Here is a 5,850-nt window from a genome sequence, read left to right as displayed (position 1 = left end):
AGTAGGGTGGTAACTGGCGACGGCCGAAGCCTCCCACCAGCCCAGATCACAAATTTAGAAATTATAAAATTCTAAACCCCTGCTGATATGCATCTACACTCTGAAAATTCTTAATTCTATATCGAAACAAGTTACTAGGACTATTTAGGAATTGTCCTGGACTTCGTCTGTGTTGGTGTTAGCTGGCGGGCATGCTCTGCCTTATTGGAGTGTTTTTTTTGTTAAAACTGACTGGAAAGCGCTCTAAGGGGGTGCCGTGCGTATGTCGGCGAGCGCCGGCACAGACGGGGTCCATACTAGCACAGTACAAACAGAACAGTAGTTTAACTTCATACAAAGTGGCCGCTGCCGGTTTGAATGTATGCGTGAGCAGCGGGCGCCGTGTACGCACGGAAGTTTCACGCACACATTCGCATAGTCTCAAGTGGCTCAAGCGGCCGGCAGTACGGGCCGCGCCGCCATGCTAATCGCGCAATTGCGTATTACGTTGCACGCTCGCTCTTTTTTGTTTTGTTAGTAACAATTATGACTTCAAAAAAAGCCAAAATTTATTGTGGTGTCTTCGGGTGTCTCAATAACGACTCCAACAAACCGGACTTATCATTCTTCAATATACCTACTGAACAAGACACGTAAGTACCTAAACATTTTTGTAATAAAATTATGTGTCGGTAGGTACCCATGTGTGCTAGCCCAGGATCCGTGTCTGGATGTACTAGGTACCTATTAATATATTTAATATTTTATATTTAGATAGAACAAAATTAGAATAATATCAATTTTTACAGAAAAAAATTTTTACTTACTTATTTAAGTTATGGAGTAGGGGAGACCGGGGTTAGTTGACCAAGTTTTCATTTGAATAAGCCTAACTTTTTAATTTTTCACCTAAATCGGCCAAGTACGAGTGGGACTCGCGCACCGAGGGTTCCGTACATATGTAAATACTTATACTTCAGGGGTGTTATGTGAGATGTTTTGTACGTAATACGTATGTAATTCGCCCTACTACTTAGACTACGCTGTCCGTCTGTCTGTCTGTCTGTCACCAAGCAGTATCTAATGAACCATGATAGTTAGACAATTAAAATTTTCACAAGTGATGTTTTTCTGTTGGGTTTACTCTTTGTGTAAGCTCTAACCCCCTGATTATTAAACGTAGATTAGAGTGTCATTTCATTCCGTCTAGTCTACGTTTATTAATAAGGGGGCATATTAATAGGTTAGATTTTCTAAAATACGTGTTTTATAACTTAATATTTCTTTTATTTGGCTTATTCATTTAATTGTTTCAGGCGCTTACAATGGCTACGATCAATCGATCGCGAAGATTTGTCCGATAAGCCAACACGTCGCATACTCGTGTGTGAAGTATTCAAAGCTGAAGATAGAATTTTTAAAATTTGTCTTTTCTTTTTAAAACGTCTTTTATTTACACCCCATTTATGAATTGGTAAAACATTTCATTATTATTATTACGAAATTAAAAACCTAGTGCTGTCATACATAATACGCAAATAATATTTAATTAAAAATAAAAGTGACAACCCTAGGCGTCAACGCAGGAGTAGGTAATTAACTCGCCGATCGGCGTTAGTTAGCCTACTATTCTGTTTGTACTGTGATACTAGTATAGTTTAACTAACTTGTTACAAATAACTACAAACTTGACATTGGCTAATCTTTGTAAAGCCAGACAAGAGAGAGAGAGAAAAAAAAAAGGAATTGTCCTACCACTTACCTAGGTTGATACAATAGTTAATTTTCTTTGTAACCTATTAGTCCTATCACGAAATAAATGCGAAACGCACTTGGCCGTTCCGCCGTGTTTACTACGACATAAATTAAATCGTAAATGTTATGCTTAATCTAAAAATAATCGGCTCATAGCGTAACAACACAACAACACATGCATTGGTCAGTTTGTCGGCTAGTCGGTTTTCTAACGCTACAGCGAACGCCTGTGTCCGAAAACAACATGCTAGTGAAATTCACGAGCACTTCGCCAACACTATCAATGTCCTACCAAGACGTTGATATGCTGAGGTACAAAGAGAACAACTTCGCAACACAATACGTGTTACCGAAAAGAATAAAAAGAAACCTGCCACCCTTACCAGAAGATGCAGATGCCAGCTGCACAGAGCTAAGAAAATCCAAGCTTTTGCACAGGAAACGTCGTAATCGACGGCTAAGGTTACCAGTGCTATACGAAAACGATGAATGTTGATTAAAAAGTGTTTTATTACGGTGAAAATCATCCCCCGTTTTTTTAAACGGATTTTAAGCAAGCCTTTTTGGAGCTGAAATTCAAGATTAAAGCTACAAAGGTCATGAAAAGTTAGAAGATGCGTTTATGAGTGTGTTTAGAATAGATGTGTTAGGGTAAGATTTAGTATAATATGTTTAATTTAATCTCAATAGCGCTTGACCAGCCAACTGAAAATTTAAAGGTCATATATTTTCAAACTATTTTGGTAGTCGCTCTTTACTTAAGATTCCTTAGTATGAGAGGGAAGGGGAATAGGGAATACCTACTCAGTTATATTTGAAATTTCAATAGCTCGGTACAAAAGCAAAAGGTTAAAAGTTCAAACCTCTCCTGTTAGACTATTTTAGCACTCACTCCTAGCACAAGCTGAACGAGAAGTGAGAGAAGAATAAATATATCTCATGTAAATATGTCTCTTAGATAGTATATAAAATAAAATGCCTAATTTACATATTTTTTAAATATTCGGACCAGACTTTCTTTTTAACTTCAACTGTTTGCGGAGGCATGAAAATTAGATAACCCTATTTGAAGAATAGTACATTTTCGTATGTTTCCTATACAAAAGTTGTCTATCCGTAAGAAATATTTGTTAAAATTATATTGAATGAAAAATAGGCACTTTACAAGTTAGTTTAAACTTACTAGTTTTTATTTATTGTTAAGATAAGTTCTTGGTTAAATACCCAGAAGCAAGATTGATGGGACGAAGTTTACTTAGTTTTATTTTTATTAGTTTGTATAGCGAATATCGATATTGTTGTTTGTTTGTAAGTAACACTTAATTTATTAGAGTATTATATTGCTGTATAGGCATTTCGTTATGTACCTACTAGTCAATAGTGATGCGTTTATAGCACTTTTAGCTGTACTACCTACTATTAGATTTTAAGCTAATAAGTATGTAAGTGCTTTAATTTAATAAGGAAATAACTTTGGTTTAGTTTTTTGCTTTAGGTGTACTAGAGTAGTTTTAGTAGTACATAATTAATACTATTTCTATATTGCCCACCTATTTTTATTAAGAGTTTATAATACTTATACCATTTTCAAGGTAAATGAAATATTTTATACTAGCTAATGCCCGCGACTTCGTCCGCGTGGATTTACATCTTTCAAAATCCCGCGGGAACTCTTTGATTTTCCGGGTTAAAAAGTAGCTTTTAATCCAGGGTATAATCTATCTCCATTCCCAGCCAAATCCGTCCGGTAGTTTTTGCGTGATTGAGTAACAATCATACAAACATCCAAACATCCACACTTTCACATTTATAATATTAGTACGATTCATATTGTTATATAAATATAATGCATATTGTATGCAGCCTATCAACTGCATTGCTGGCGATTGTCCAAAATATTGCAACAATAAATCATTATACATACTATTGATATACCTACCTACCAATTACAATCCGGGTATCTTTAAAACAAGAGTGAATAGGCACCTTCTAGGTAAACGCGTCCCATCTTAGACCACATCATCACTTTCCATCAGGTGTGATTGTGGTCAAGCGCTTGCCTATAGTGAATAAAAAAAAACTTATCTAAATTGATAATATAGGTACTTATCTATTTTAATTCATAATCAATTATTAACCTCGGAACCGATAACAAAATCCTGTAAATACTTACTATGTACTTAAATGGGTAAATTGTCTCTGCTTTTTGAACAATATTTATACTTGTACGTGTTTATCAAAAAATTATCCAGTTTCGTTTTCCTAAATGATAACATTTTGTCGTATTTATTTATCGCAATGACGCCTTGATTAATCGCATTTTTATCAGTTTCTATAAAAATTCGGCTTTAAAATTAGGTACCTACGTAGTACGTACTACGATAATGGTAAAATAAGGAGGTACAGAACTTAAAATTGATGCGCAATTGTACCCTAAATTACGGCTAACCAAAACTTAGTTGTATGTTTTATTATTTATTTACAACAGTAACGTTATTTCAAATAACATAGTTATTGTAATTAGTCTATAAGTAATTATTTATTATTGTAAATGAGTTGCGTTGTAAATATTTGTTTCTAATTTAAGTGGTTGTTTCGCTCACTGTGATAAGTGGTAGTTAGTTACTATGTGAAAATTATACTTACATGTTTAGATACTAAATATGTGAAAATTATACATGTTTTTTTAATAAAGAAGCTAAATAAACTATCTTTTTTATTTTATCTCTATTTTCTTCCATCTTAGCTAGTAAATCTACATACATTTGTCTGTCTGTCTGTCTGCTAGCTTTTCATTGCCCTAGGTACAAACATGGTACAAACTACAAAGTGAGCTTACATCCCGGGGTCGGACATAGACTACTTTTAATCCTGGAAAACCAAGAAGTTCCCATGGGATTCCTAACAACATGGGAGACCTAACAACATGTTTTTAACCCCCGACCCAAAAAGAGGGGTGTTATAAGTTTGACGTATGTATCTGTATGTCTGTGTATCTGTGTATCTGTCTGTGGCACCGTAGCGCCTAAACTAATGAACCGATTTTAATTTAGTTTTTTTCGTTTGAAAGGTGGCTTGATCGAAAGTGTTCTTAGCTATAATCCAAGAAAATCGGTTCAGCCGTTTGAAAGTTAGCAGCTCTTTTCTAGTTTCTGAAACCTTCACTTGTCGGGGGTGTTATAAATTTTTAATTTACACTTGTGATGTTTGTTGTTCAATGCATCCAAACCATGATATAGTATAAGTACCTAATACCTAGACCTAGCTATGTACGTTATCTTGGCAGGATGTTATTGATGAGTTGATAGGTAGGTACTTTATATTGCAGTTTGCATTTTGCAGTGGAAAATACCAATACATACTTATTTATATTTTAATCTTTTACTGTATTATTATGAATCTGGATGATTTTTATCGGATCGGAAAAAATGACCGATTAATCATTTCTTTAATACAGACCTAAATCATGTAAATCAGTAGCTAGACTTGTTTAAATATTAAAGTTCAAAGTAAGTAACATAACCATTAGTATCCCTTACTTTTTTTTTCTTCTAGCCTTATCTAATATGTACGCGCAACACACGCGCGACACACGAACAACACATGCGCCATACACGCACCACGCATGACCACGCACACGCACTGCACACGTTCAATTCATGCGCCACATACACGTTACACATGAACTACACACGCGCCACACGCGCTCCAATGATGTGTCCCATCCGCGCAACACACTTACCACACCCGCGCAACTAACGCGCCACACACGCGCAACTCACGCGCCACACAAGCCACACCCGTAACGATTCAAAAGAATTGAATATAATTTTAAATTTTTCTTTTTGATTTCACATGAACTAAGTAACAGTTTTAAAATACTTATCTTACTTCCAATAGGTAATTAATTTTATTGTTTTCCAAACATCAACAAAATAGTACCTAATAATAATATCTAAGTCTTTAAAACGGAAAATTAAGTATTTTGCTATTATCAGCCTTTCGCCGAATCCACTCATTCGTACTAATCATTAACAAACAAACATGTGCAAAATAGATATGACCCAGTTTTATGCCCGCCAGTGTTCCGAGGAACATAAACAAAGAATAAAATTA

At 35.1% G+C, this 5,850-nt stretch overlaps 1 long non-coding RNA gene across 1 annotated transcript; it reads left to right on the top strand.

Moving 5' to 3' along the window:
- The first annotated feature begins 474 nt into the window (after nt 1-474).
- LOC123876308 lies at nt 475-1,429 on the top strand. The gene is made up of 2 exons (XR_006798317.1): nt 475-632; nt 1,296-1,429. It is a non-coding gene; the product is annotated as an uncharacterized LOC123876308 (long non-coding RNA).
- Nucleotides 1,430-5,850: the final 4,421 nt, after the last annotated feature.

This window comes from Maniola jurtina, chromosome 21, assembly GCF_905333055.1.
Source record: "Maniola jurtina chromosome 21, ilManJurt1.1, whole genome shotgun sequence".
Lineage (NCBI taxonomy): Eukaryota > Metazoa > Arthropoda > Insecta > Lepidoptera > Nymphalidae > Maniola > Maniola jurtina.
This window is presented reverse-complemented; position numbering and strand designations above follow the sequence as displayed.